General features: G+C 44.0%; 1 long non-coding RNA gene across 1 annotated transcript in view; it reads left to right on the top strand.

Moving 5' to 3' along the window:
* LOC142020105 (uncharacterized) overlaps positions 1 to 14,766 on the top strand; it is a 155,858-nt gene that overhangs the window by 124,681 nt on the left and 16,411 nt on the right. The window contains exon 3 of the long non-coding RNA XR_012647274.1: positions 3,834 to 3,895. This is a non-coding gene — a long non-coding RNA (uncharacterized LOC142020105). The remainder of the gene's footprint in view (positions 1 to 3,833; positions 3,896 to 14,766) is intronic.

Below are 14,766 nucleotides of genomic sequence, written 5' to 3' on the forward strand. Positions count from 1 at the left end.
CGCCCGTCTGCCTGTAGCTCTAATCTCTCTGATGTAATTTATTAGTTTTCAGCACACCAAGAAATAGTAGTGAAGGTCATCTCTGCTCAGCCAACTCTGATTGGAGACATTTGTCTTTCTCATGACAACCTGTCAAATGTCAAGCTTTCTCCTGATTGAGCACAAGTCAGTTTCGACAATCGGCTTTTGAGAATAGAATTAAAATCAATTAAGGTACCTTCCCATGTGCAGTCTTGGTGTTACAGCGAGGATCCAAGGAGATGAAGATAATAATTTTTTTTCTCTGCTGCTTTTTCTGTAATGATCCAATTATTATGCACACATGGGGACCTGTCAGAACCGCATAGCTATGAAATTCATCCAAACATTTGGCTGGAAAAAAAATTCCACCAGACTTCGGAGCCTATTTCTCTAGATCATTGTGTGATTTATTTTTTTTTAACTGTAACCCAAACCAGGAGCTAATTTTGGGTGTCAGAACATTCCATGCTCCTATTTGGCACATATGTTTCTGCTGAAAATAGTCTTAGAAATGTAAGGAAAAAATCAAGAAAACTCGCAGCACAGACATTCTTGACCTTACACCTGTTGTTAATTCCACTGTATCTGAGTAGCAGTGTTCAGACACGTATATCTGGGTTTCCCAAATCCAACACGAATAAAAACTAATCCCTTTCCTTCCAAAAAAACAAAACACACACTGTGCAAACCACTCTGCGGTTTCAGTTGGTCTACTGGCTTGTTGATATTACTCCAAATATAAGGTCACACAGAACAAGGTACTGAGTACCTGCTGGTAGGATCTGAGAACTTTCAACTTTCATTTAAATTAGACTACTTGCATGAGTTGAATTACTCACCAGAGTAAGGCTACAGGAATGGTCCCTAGAACTATTTTAAAATATTTTAGTATTTTAAATTTTATTATATTTATTAAAATATGTCTATTTTACAAACTGACTTAGTCATAGTGTATCAGTAATATATGTATTAAGGTTATCTGGAGTTGCTGTCTTTCAGATCATACATTAAAATTAAAGTCCTAATAATCTGTGATCATTAAAGAAAGTTGCAAGGGATCAACATAAGTAAGATCATTGACTAGTGTCCCTTGGCCAGATTCTGGCTTGGATAATTTGCCCTCCTTTTATTCAACCTGTAATTCAATTAGGACATTCTATTTCACTTTCTGCCTTAAATTGTAGTGTAGTGTTGTGACCGGCGTATGATGATGAACAATCATAAACCTCAGTGATGGCTGCATTTTGGGTTGAGTGGTGATTTCTCCTGATAGCATTTAAGAATTGTTTTAGTAGACTTCAGAATGAAAGGCATCATATTCATATTATTATTGTTTCTTTGCATTCAGTTTGAAATTGTATATAGGCAGCATTTTCTTTTGGTGTTTTTTGTCTGTGCCATATCTTTTCTGCAATTGGTTTGCCTTTGTCAATAAGTTCATAACTACATAGTTCAATATTAGTTGGTGTTACCTCTGTATAAACTCTCTTTGGGGAAGACAAAGTTTGCTACACAGAATTAATGTTTCCAGTGGTAGCTTTGATTCTTCTTTTCCCTTTGAGAGCCATGCTCTCTGCAAACTGGTATAAACACATTAGCTTATCTGCATTGAGCTGGACAGATTGCTCCTTGCCTGAATTATCAAGTGAGCTGAGGCTGTGGTGCTCATGCAGCACAGCGCTTTAATTATTGCTCATGTTTCTTGCTGACCCAGATACTGTTCTTGGTGGGTGACAGGCAGTGCAAAAGCTACAGCACATCTTGGCTGCGACCAAAAACTAAATTAAAGTTTTCTAAGACGCAGGCCTCTGTCTCTGGTTTTCACCTGGGATTTCAGATATATATATTTTCTGTTTAAAAAGAGGCATTTCTTAATGTAACATAAGTTCTCCTTTAGAATGGATAAACCCACTGTAGATCACTGGTGGGGATTTACGTTGATAGCCTACAAATGGTTTGCAAATGAATCCAACAAATATAGAAGTGCTACCAAACATAAGAATCCTTTAGATGGAACATTGGTTTGTCTCAGTCCAGTTCTTAGTAGATAAGTGTTCAGAGTATAAAATCACGCTCACAACTGGCATCTTCTAATAGAGAGGCAATGGCCTGAATGAGCCTTAGAGAATGAATACACTTTCTAGCCCAAAATGAATTTCTGTCATATTAGAGCTGAGGCACATTGACAGGGTGGTATGGGGCAGCTTCCATGGCAGGTATCCATGTTGTATCTGCTCTGTGTGGATAAATAGAGAACTTAGATCCTGAGGCTGATCTGGCATCTTTCCCAAACACTCAGTTCACACACAGACAAGAAAAAATGTTGCCCTTGCTTTGCTGCTGCTTTGTCTTTGAGTTGATCTGAAATTAAAAAAGGAAAAATCTAGTCCATCTGTCTAGGGCTTGATTCAACAGTATGCTTTGGCAATTTGTGGTGCTCCAGCAACACAGATCAGCCATAAACCTGACATAACACACCAGTTATATCAAGTTTTATGGCTGCTTTGCTTCACTGAAGAGGTACATAGCATCCAGGGCCTTCCCATGAATCTGGCCCTCTGTATTACATTCATACCATCACTGTCATAGCTGAGGGCCTAGTTTAGGCAGCTATCGGGAAAAACCTCTTGACAAAGAGATTAGGCTGTGAGAGGTTTGTAAGGCAGTGGTTAAAACCCCATCGCTTGGGACATTTCAAACTAGAGTGAACATAGCACTAGAGGATGTACCATTGAGAGCAATCCTGTATTTGCAGAGAAATAAGTGGACTTATCTAATGGCCTCTCTCATTTGTAACTTGTGATTTTGATTTCTCTGTGAGGTCTGGCTAGGCAGCACCAACTATCTAACCTAGTGTTGTAATAAGCACTCCAATAAGAAATGCACTTAATGCTTGCACAGCACTTTGTGTTTTCCACGCCATTGCTGCAAATTTAGTGTTGGTGGATAACAGTATATAGCTTGTTTGTAGTGTATAACTTATTTGATGAATGGCATCTCCTTGTTGGGTTACAAGTTAACGTATGAACAGATTGTGGTTTTCTGGAACGCATCATTATTCTACAAATGCAGGGTGAACCTCTCTGGTCCAGCACCTGGGGGACGTGACTGGTGCCAACCCAGAGAATTTGCCAAACCACAGGAGGTCAATATCGCCTAGCAGCATTACTAATACGTCCACTACTTGCTGGGCTCTTAGAAGACATTTAAGGGTAAGTTAGAACTAAACACCCGCACAGAACACTAAGAGCCAGGACTGGTGGGTATAATTAAACTTTATGGGACTGCAGGAAACTTGGCCACACCCATGATAAGTGGACATCTGGCTGACTAAAATCATGCCAGATCACAGATGTTGCCAGACCAGAGAGTGCCTGACTAGAGAGGTTTAACTTGAAACATGAATGATTCTTGACCCTGTACCTATTTTGTGATCAGTTCACTACAGGATTCAAAATTCAAACTGCTCTGACTGGTTACATGCAGTAGGTCATGTGGAATTGTTTCTGATTATATTAGATAAAAGTAACTCTTTCAGGCCACAGCTAAGGACTTAAAACATGTGCGTAAGGGCTGTATTGAAAAGGGAAGTTCCCTGGACTTGGGTCCACAATAAGGTTTCTGGGGCAATTGCAAATACTTATGTTTGCGAAGCTAAAACTTCTATGTAGCTATTCTGAAATATCCACTGATTCCACAAACATTTTTGCCAGTAACCATGTCCTTTCAAATCTTCTGCGAAAGCAAGAAGGGCCTGGCCATGACTGGAGCCAATTTGCTTAAAGTTTTTTTTATTTTTTTAAAATTCACAGAAAATGTTTTCCAGTCTTCACCCATATTTGTGAGTGAATGAATCAGCACGGCACACATGTGGGTAAGTTAGTGACTATATTGTTATTCCAAACTTCTTGTGGGAAAATTGAGACATGGACAAATTCTGGCCTGTGTTTCATGGGTGCAGCATTATGCCATAGAAAGATTAAGTGACTTCATAGCCACACATTCATTCAAGAAGAATGGGTGTTCCCGGGGCTTGTTTTGTGATGATACGCTCTGGTATGGCGTACCCTCCCCTTTTTTCAAAGCAGGGCTGAGAGCTGGAGTTATCACCACCCCACAGCAGCATGGGGCTATGAGCTGGAGCCCCCTAACCACGTGGCAGTGTGGGAGTTGGGAGGCTGCCATGGGGCTGGGAGCCAGAGCCCTCCCTGCCCCTCCAGCAGCCTCAGCCATTGGAACTGTGGGGGTTGGTGAGGAGCTGTACCGGCTCCTCTTTTTTCACAAAAAACACACTGGGGTGTTCCTTTCGTGCAGTCCTGTGCTCGCTCCACTGCCTTTGTTTTTCATCTTTGGGGATGAGCTCAGGAATTAGCCTCCTCTGAGAAGATGGCCTTACAACCGTACTATAACTGCTGATCACATAAATGCCCCTGTAGTTTCAGCAGGAGAACCTTTCATCCTCTCTTCTCCTGGAAAAATCCTGTCTTCAATAGCTGAAGAGGATGGTTTCTGCATGGTGGCTGCATTGCATTGGTGAAAGTAATCCCTGTATATACCATCTGCAAAAATATTTTGAAGCCTTTAAAGACTAATGTATAATACAAATGAGAGAGACTGAAATTACCAAGGGTGTCTAAACCTTCCTATCCATCACCTAAAGGATTTACAGTTCTTAGAAGCTATGTTTTACCCTCAAACTGCTAGCCTTGGGCAAGTGTTCAATTCCCTACTCCCCTGCACAGCCTCATTGGCCTAGAGTGAGCAGGATTACCTGCCCAAAAATTCAAATAGTCAGCCCACACCTATGGTATTAAGTAAACTGTAATCTTTGCAACACTGATGTGAGGCATTATTCCCATTTTACAGATGGGAGAACACAAGCAATAAGGTTAAATTGACTTGCCAAAAGTGACACATGAAGCCTATATGCTAATTGCATTGCTCGTGCCACTGATGGTTGGCCCTCAGAAATCATTGTGATGGGTATGGGGTAAGAATATCCAGGCCTGCTGACAGGCAGGCAAAGGGGGCCAGGACCCCGCAATTCAAAGGGGCCTGGAGCTCCAAGATACTGCCACCACTACTGCATCAGCGGTTCTGGCTGGAGCCTTGGACCCCTTTGAATTTCCACCAGAGCTTCACTCCATGTGGCTCTGAGGGCTGGGGAAGTGAGGCATGCCATGGTCTGGCTGTTGCTAAGAGCTGACTGGCCGAGACCCCAGCCCTCTGCCTGGGGTCCCACCCCTTCTGGGAGCATGGAGCTGCCCCCCGACCTCCCTCCCCACACCTTGTCCCAGGGCCTGTGGTGACTGTCAGCCCTGCTGAGAATAGGACAGACAATCTTAAAACTCAGGTATTCCAAGCTCTTAGTCCTGAGCTCAGGTCACAGCCCAGGACTTTCTACAGAATCTTTCTCTTTAAATATGTACTTTTTCTGCAATCTCTATTTTAAAGGCAACTTTCTGGGCTGCATGACTTTTTTCTCCCACCTTCTGCCCCTGGAAATTTTAACAAGGTATCTTGTACTCTTGGGAAGAGAATCTTTTTTCAAAAGGACTCTGCCACTCTCCAGTGTTGTTATTCATTGTCTTGTTGCTATTATTACTGTGCAGAGCTATAGAGTCTGGCTTGAGGTATTTCAGCTTGGTGAAACATTAAGCCCAATTGGAATAACTTGTGTGAGACATGTAATGAGACTCACCATGGCCCTAATTTAAGCGGCACATTTACATTATTACACAGCTAACAGGTGGGAAACAATAAGCACAGTCTCAACAGGGGGGAAAATAACGTGGCTTCTTTCTGTCAGCAGTCCTGAGCTCCCAGCTTTAATATCTTTCCTTTTTCTTTCATCTCAAGAAAATGTCCCTTCTGATTTCCTCTTGCTCTAGATCATTTCCAGGTGATAAGCCTGTCCTGTTCTTCTCTTCTCTCTCTCAGCTGCCAGTGTGTTTGGTTTTCGCATAGGTGAAGCCAGCTCAGTGTTAACCTTCTCTTTGGTTGTTAGTGGCTCAGTGCCCGGATTCCAGCTACTGGGCACCCTACCCAACTGGTTTGTGATGGTAAACCAAAGAAGGTAGAAATGGCTGTTTGACCTCTTGAGTCATTTAGCTCATTTCTTCTCACATGTTCCAGCTAATGTGTAATTGTTCTCTTATTCTGCAGTGCTTGTCCTGTTCATTTTAAAATTATGAGCTTTCTTATGACACTGTCCTATGGCCCAACAGATATTACAGTTAGGAAGTACATCTTAATATCATATCAGTCATTCTTATATTCCTATTTAAATGCCCTTGAAACTCCCTAATTCTTGTCATTCCTTGGCCTCTCAAGAATGCCTATTAGGTGACAACTTCCACCTTTTGATTATCGTTTAATCTTTTCTCATAAATCACGAAGTAATTAGTTGTATTCTCTGAATTCTTTCCACTCTACTGACATTTTGGCGGTGCGGTGCAGTGCAGTGTGGAGTGAGTACATAGCTGATCTGGATCCGCTAGGCCAGTGGTTCCTAGCCTTTTCACCAGTGTGGACCCCAGTTACCCCCCCCACCAAACTGTTCTCAGACTCCTATCAAAGCCAATTCCAGGCATTATGTACATTTCATGAAACGAAAAAGAAAGCCACCAGATTTTCAGACAGCAATTAATGACACCACTGGAAGATATTTAATTGAAAAATAATCGTTTGTAACTTTGCAATTTATTTAAAAGTTATTTTCTATGATCATTTTTATTTATCGTTTATGTTTTTCCATGGACTCCCTGCAATACTTTCCATGCACCCCAGGTTGGGAACTGCTGCACTAGGCCACAGGAAGATGAAGTATTGCCTCCCTGCTCCATCGTGACATGATGCCTTTGTGTATTCAGCCCAGAATCACCCAAGGCTTTTTGGTGTGGGCTGTTTGCTTGTGTTGGTTTTGGTTTCACTCGTGCTGTTATATTATGCTGCAAGCTCAAAGCTGGTTTTCCTGCTGTTTCTCCTAGATTTTTCCAACATTCCTACTCTGCTTGTGTCTCCTACTTGTTGATAATCCATATCACCTTTTATTTTCTCCAGCTGTGAAGTTGCTATACAGAATAGGATAAATTGTGTGCAGAAATGATGCTGTTGGTTCATTAGATTAGAACCATATAGTTCCAGTGGTGTGATACCCACCTTTCAAGTCACTGCTATGATGGTTTCTTTAAGATGCTACAGGACTGCTTGCTTTTTGTGAAGCTACAGACTAACATGGCTACCCCTCTGAAATTATTTAGACCAAGAGTTTGTGATAGTATGAAGGTCGGTTTTAGACACTCAGGCCATCTAGCTAACTCCCATGTTTGTGACTTCACTACCCTACGAGGATTCACAGATGAGATAGTGTGCGCTTGTGAGTGTCCATCTTCATACCTCAGCCACTCACTTGTCTTTATAGCACTGCACCTCCAGTCTGATGAGCTAAGAATTCACTCCAGTAGGACTATAACACCTCAGAGCAGGAAGGTGTAGGAAATGACAGTCAGTCTGTACAATCAGGAAAGTAGCTAATCTCAGCAGCACTTAATAAAGCGATGATTGCATGGTTTGATGTCCTTGCTGTTGTCTTCTGTCAGTTACAGCAAAGGTAGTGGCATGCCCCCGGGACCAGCTCTGTGTGCTTTTGTAACCCACACACACCTCCTGGGTGTGGTTCACTGTCCCATGTAGTGGTACTTAGACCACTTACCGAGAGAAAGAATGAGTCTTCTTTACAACCTAAGTTTTTCGTTCCAGTGGTAGAGGCTCATGCACTAAGCTCCAGAGGCCCCAGGTTTAATTCCACCTGTCAGTGTTATACTGTGTCCTGGCTGGGAGGAAAGCATGTGTCAGATAGCAGCAGGTCCTAAGATGTTAGTATGAGAGGTGGGAATTGGGTTATGGGAATTGGGATATGGTGACCAAAATAAGACACAAAAAAAGCAGTGACATTTTTCATGTTTTTATGTAAGTTTCCAAAGGGACAATTTTATGGAACAGGAAAGCTAGAAAAAAAATGTTTCAGAAGTCTGGTGGGCAGTGCTTAATTTGTAATGAAAGAAGTGCTGAAGACCAAGCTTTTTTTGTTTGTTTTGTTTAAACTTTCATAATGGATTCAGCAAGCCCAGAAGTGCCAGGGCTATGAACTACCAAGCACAGGAGTGCTGGTGCTCAGCCTTTGCAAACCCTGGCAAAATGAAGCACTGCTGGTGAGGGACAAGAGGGAGAAATCCGAAGAGATCTTTGTAACAGACGGGAAATTCTGGATACCTTCATTGCTCAAGCCTTGATATCTTCCATGCATGGAAAGGTGTCTAGGGCAACATTTTGAGACATTTTTCAAAATATTGCCAGGACCTTGAGTAAATCAGATCATATTGTTCATTCACAGGGTGTAATTTACTGCCATTGACATTACAGTAAGCCTGCAGTCACTTCCATCAGTGGTTGTGCCTTACACAAATAATGGAGTCCTGCCCTCTTAGTTTAATTTGACCTGCACAGTAAGAGCAAACTAATGAGTTACGTATTTGTTTTTGTAAAGTAAGAACTTCACATTAACAGTTCAATAATCAGTTTGGTCTTTTGCTAGTATGAATCAAACACAGCCCATTTTCAAAGCAAAATCTTTGTTCGGCGGCAGGAAGCCTGAGAGTCTTTTATCTTCGGTACATTTGCCAGCTAACTTCTGGAGTTAAAAATAAAGTTAAGAAATTAGAGGAATGGACTGTCTAAAGCTAACAGCTGTTGTTCTGCTGACAAAATCCAGTCTCACCCTTCTGTGCATGTCCCTCAAATTTGTCGGAAAGCGCTGAGGGTTAAGGATAAGAATGGGCATATTTGATCAGACTAACAGTTCATCTAGCCCAATATTCTGTCTTCTGTCAGTGGCCAAAGCCAGCTGCTCTGGAGAGAATGAACAGGACAGGTAACGATCAAGTGATCTCTCCTTATTGCCCATTCCCAACCCTGACAAACAGAGGGTAGGGCAGTGTTCTCCAGCCTTTATATGCCCAAGGTCTCTTTTTGAATGATCAGTCCCATCTCTTCCTCAAGGCCACATCCTGCTCACTCCATCCCCCATGTCTCACTGGGCTGGGGCAGAGAGTTGGGGTACAAGAGGTGGCACAAGATGCAGGAGGACATATGAGGTGTTGGCCGTGAGACGGTGTGCAGGGGGATGGGCTGCAGGAAGAGGTGTGGGGCACTGGCTCTGGGAGAGGGCTCAGGGCTGGTGCTTGGGGTGCAAGGGAGTTCAGTGTGCAGGAGAGAGTATGGGATGCTGGGTCTGGGGGAGTGATCAGGATGGGAGTTGGAGTGCAGGAAGGGGTGTGGTGCAGGGTGCTGGCTGTGGGAGAGGTATCAGGGCTGGGGTGTGGAGTGCAGGAGGAGGCATGAGGTGCTGACTCTGGAAGGGGATTTGCTGGGCAGATGCTTGAGGTGCAGGAGGGGGTGTAGGGGCTGGCTGTTGGTGGGGGGCCAGGGCAGGGGCTTGGGGTGTAGGAGCGGGTATACCGAGCTGACTGTGAGAGGTGTCAGGCTTGGGAGGCACATCATTTTGTGCACTGCCCCTCTCTCCCAGCACCACCCCCGTAAGCTCCCATTTGCCAAGGTTCTTTGTTCCTGGCCAATGGGAGCTGGTATATTGGGGAGGGAGTGGTGGTTGCCGGTAGGACCCAGGCTCTGAGACTTTGGCCCTGCTATCCCCACTTCCACACACACTGCACCGTGGGGCCACACTGGCTGCTTTTAGGAATGAGCAGAGGTATGGGGCTGGGACAGGCAGGCAAGCTGCCAATTACAGTCGACTGGGAGACTCTCAGGATCATCTAGTCAATCACAATAGACCAGTTGGTGGCCACTGAGCTAGGGGCCCTATCCCTGACCATCCTGGTTCATAGCCATTGATGGACGTATCCTCCATGAATTTATCTAGCTCTTTTGTGAACCCTGTCAAAGTCTTGTCCCTCTACGGTCTGCTGTAAGTCTGTATTAGCTCAGAGCATGCCAGTACCTTCCATTCAACAAGAGGAGAAGCTCACCACCTGGAGGGAAATTCAGGCCAAGTCCCACACATCCAGTCCGGAAGGTCTATCTTCATTTATGGCAAGTTGGTGCCCATACGTGCCAAGGCTTAGTGACACAGTGGTTTCACAGGCTAGCTTTCCACTGCTGGTGACCAGGGTCAAATCCTGCTTATGTTGCATCTAGATCATACCTGCCATTTACCCAAATGTTCCCCTACTGTATACTCAAGAGAAGCCCAGAAATAAACCAGCCAGTGTTTCTGCACATTACAATCAAGGAATTATGGCAGAGCAGCACTGGGAACAGACCTCTACTGCAATGTTTCTTTCTCTCCAGCTTGTGTGATCAATCTCTCTTTTATTACCTTAAATCCAGTCCACACATTTGAAAGGTAAAAAAAAAAAACACTCTTTGCTCATTAAGACTTGAGCAAATTAATTTCTTTGGGCTATGGGAGGAAGATTCATTGCCAGTAAATTTAAGCTTTTAGCTGATGCCAGTAATTGCTGCTTAACCAGACGCTATGTCCGCATCTGGGCTAGTTTGCTGTGTTCTCTTTCCCAGAGAAGCACTCCACAATATTTAGGGCTGTAGTGTTGGAATGAGGCAGCTCCTGGTGAACAAACAGTCTTTTCACAAAATAGCAGTCAACAGCCCTCCAGGCTCATAAACCCCAGCAACAGCTTAATTATAGTTACAAGTGCTTGCTGTAAGGCTCGCCTGCACCTGTTTGGATGCTAGAGTGCAGGAAGCCCTTGTGAGATGCATGTGTGTTGGGAGAGTGGAGTTGAAGGACAGCAAAGGGCTGTCAGAGCATCTGTTTAATCTCAAGTGACCTTTACAGCACCTCAGAGATTTACCTAAGAGGCTTTTGAGCAGAATTAGGATAAACCAGCCTAGGCTTCAGCAAGTTTTTTAATCCACTGGGGACTGAAAACATCCCATCCTAATACCCAGTTAAGCAATCCATTCCTTTAAGTTTAAGGTAACAATCCTTCCATTTTTCACATCAAGATTAAGCAATCCTTTGGCACAGCTTGCTCTACTGCGCTGACTGCAGAATCCTCTCCCCATCTCTGTCCTTATCCCAGAAACATCTCCAGCCACTTTCAGGGTTTCACCTCATGCTTCAGGATAATCTCATGGTCACCTCCTCCCCGTTGAAGGGAAACGTGGTCTAGGGCAGGCGTTCTCAACCAGGGTACACACAGGTGTTCCAGGGGTACATCAACTCAGCCAGGTATTTGCCTAGTTTTACAAAACCCTACATAAAAAGCACTAGCGTAGTCAGTGCAAACAAAAATTTCATAGTGGCAATGACCTGTTTATACTGGCAATATATTTGTGCAGTGCCTGGTACAACGGGGTTGGGGCCTCCAGGAGGTCCAAGAGACTTCAGGAGGGCCATGAATACTTCTGCAAATGCATTTGAATGCACTCCCACATGAAAATCCAGATTGACCCAATGACTTGTGATCTTGTCCCATTCTGTGAACATTCTGGGGAACATAATTTCACTTACGTGAATGTTTGTGAAAGGTAATAGAAGTGGGCGAATTTGCCATTTCTGTCTGAACAAATGTTTTTGTAAGTACTCTTTGGCACGATTCACTGCAGTCCCAATTTCAGTGATATTACCTTTTTTACTCAGAAGAATATTAGTATTGATTATTTTTAAGACAGCAATAGCTGGGGGCCAACTGTGAATGGAACTCTGTACAAATACAGAATTAGAAACAGTCTTTGTATTGAAGAGTTTACAATCTGAATAGACAAGACAGACAAAGGACAGGGGAAACAGATATAAATGTAGGAGCAGAATGATGGTTTGCAAACATGCTGTCCATCTCCCCCGGATTGTGCTACAGAAATTTCTTGATGCTTGTGCTTCTAAACTTGAAACAATGACTAATGCCAGAGATATTTGAGGTGTGTAAATAAATCAAATGCCAACAGTGCCCCACATTTGAACTTATTTTTTGCATACATCATTCCAGCAGGGCTGAGAGGTATGGCACAATCTGACACTAGAAACAGATTGCACGCGAGTCTATCCCCAAAGCATAATTCCATTTTCCACTATATTCATTACCCACTTGCAAAAGTTAACCTTCTCCTCTCCCACTTGTTAAGGAGTTCATTCTAATTAATGCCTGCTTCTTCCTAACTTCACCCTAGAGGATTCAGAAATAGGAAAGCCACAAACTCTGTGGCATACAAAAAATAGGCCACCAAACATACACATGGTCACTGAAGCATTACTCTGTACTGCACTTAATGTCAGTTCAGGGCCTTCATTTATTCTGAGGAAATTTCTAATCCATAACAGTTGCTGACTCCAGCAGATGAAGTAAAATTTCTCAGGAAATGCCAATATGAGATTACCTGTAGGTTTGGGGGGCAATGCTAATAAAAATAGCATCTGGCTAGCTACCACAGCATCACCTGAAGATTTTTTTCTAAGCCCACAAAAGAGAGAACCCAACAATAAACCTCAATCCCAGAATCTTCTGAAATCTGCCACAGGCTGCCTCACAAGCAACATAATTTAGCTCCTTCCTAACTTCTAGCTACCCTTTCGCCTGTTTCCACTACACCAGTGGAATGATGTTTAAAGAACACCCACATGAGATTAATGGAAGCATTATAGAATTTGGGCCAAATCCATTCCTGCTGTAACTCTGTGGGCTTTAGCAGGATTATACAAGGACTCAAAGTGGTTTGCGCACTCTAAACTAGGGGTGGCCAGTCAGTTAGGGACGAAGAGCCACAGGTAGAGTTCCAAGACCCATGTGGATAGCCTGCAAAGAGCCACATATTAATTTTTACATATCTGTAATAAGTGGCTCAATGCCCTTCCCCTCCCTCAGAGCCAGGCACCCCCGGCCCCTCCCCTTCTCCAGAGCCAGGCACCCCTGGCTCTAGCGTAATGTGCCCTCCCCTTCCCCAGAACCAGGCAGCAGCAGTCCCCCACCCACAGTGGATGCCAGCAACTCACTGAAGCCACTGCTGCCTCCACTGCTGCTGCCATGCACTTTTCCCACCAAGCACTGGGGTGCATGTGCAGAGAGGCAGATGGCACTCATGTCTCACAGCTCTGAGCAGGAGCTGCATTTAATTGCGCAAAGAGCTGCATGTGGCTCGAGAGCCCTGGGTTCATAAAATTCTAGGACCAGAAAGGACCTCGGGAGGTCATCTAGTCCTGTAGGTTTTGGGGGCAGCATTAATAAAAATAGCCCCCTGCCTAAAGCAGGATCAATCCTTAAGCCAGGACTTAAAAACCTCTAGGGATGGAGATTCCACCACCTCTCTCGGTAATGCATTCCGGTGCTTTACCACCCTCCTAGTGAAATGGCTTTTCCTAATATCCAACCTACACTTCTTAATCTGTAACGTCAGACCATTGTTCCTTGTTCTGCTATCTATCACAATTGAGAACAGTCTGTCCCCACCCTCTTTAGAGCCCTCTTCAAGAAGTTGAAGGCTGCTATCAAATCGCCCCTCAGTTTTCTCTTCTGCAAACTACATAAGCCCAAATCTCTCAGCCTCTCCTCATAGATCATTTGCTTCAGCCCCATAATCATTTTTGGTGCCATGTGCTGGACCCTCTCCAATGCGTCCATATCCTATCTATACTGGGGCCCACAACTGGATGCAATACTCCAGATGTGGCCTCACCAGTGCAGAATAGAGGGGCATAATTTCTCTAGATCTGCTGGAAATGCTTCTTCTAATGTACCCCAATATGCTGTTAGCCTTCTTGGCTACAAGGGTACGCTGTTGACTCATATCTAGCCTCTCATCCACTGTAATCCCCAGGTTCTTTTCTGCTGCACTGCTACTTAGCCAGTTGGTTCCCAGCATGTAACAATGCTTGGGATTCATCCATCCCAAGTGGAGGACTCTAGACTTCTCCTTGTTGAACCTCATCAGATTTCTTTTGGCCCAATCCTCCAATTTGTCTAGGTCACTCTGGAGCCTATTCCTACCCTCTAGTGTATCTACCTGTCCCCCTAGATTAGTGTCATCTGCAAATTTGCTGAGGGTGCGGTCCCTCCCCTCATCCATGTCATTAATAAATTTGTTGAACAATACGGGCCTTAGAACTGATCCTTGGAGCACTCCACTGGAAACTGACCACCCACCAGATATTGAGCCATTGACCACTATCCATTGGGCCCATCCGTCAAGCCAGCTTTCTATCCATCTTACAGTCCACGTATGCAATCCATACTTCTTTAACTTATGGGCAAGACTGTTGTGGGAGACTGTCTCAAAAGCTTTGCTAAAGTCAAGGTATATCACATCCATTGACTTCCCCATATCTACAGAGCCAGTTATAGAAGCTAATTGGATTGGTCAGGCATGACTTGCCCTTGGTGAATCCATGTTGACTACTCTTGATCGCTTTCCCCTCTTCCAAGTGCTCCAAAATGGGATCCTTTAGGATCCCCTTCATCATTTTTCTGGGGACTGGGGTAAGGCTGACTGGTCTGTAGTTCCCTGGATTATCCTTCTTTCCCTTTTTAAAGATGGGCATTACATTTGCCTTTTTTCCAGTCATCCGGAAAAATGATCTCCATGAGTTTTCAAAGATAATGGCCAAAGGCTCTGCAGTGACATCTGCCAATTCCCTGAGAACCTTTGAATGAATGAAATCCAAACCCATGGATTTGTGTACCTCTAGCTTTTCTAAGTAGCTCTTAATGGCTG

Source organism: Carettochelys insculpta, chromosome 13 (assembly GCF_033958435.1).
Source record: "Carettochelys insculpta isolate YL-2023 chromosome 13, ASM3395843v1, whole genome shotgun sequence".
NCBI lineage: Eukaryota > Metazoa > Chordata > Testudines > Carettochelyidae > Carettochelys > Carettochelys insculpta.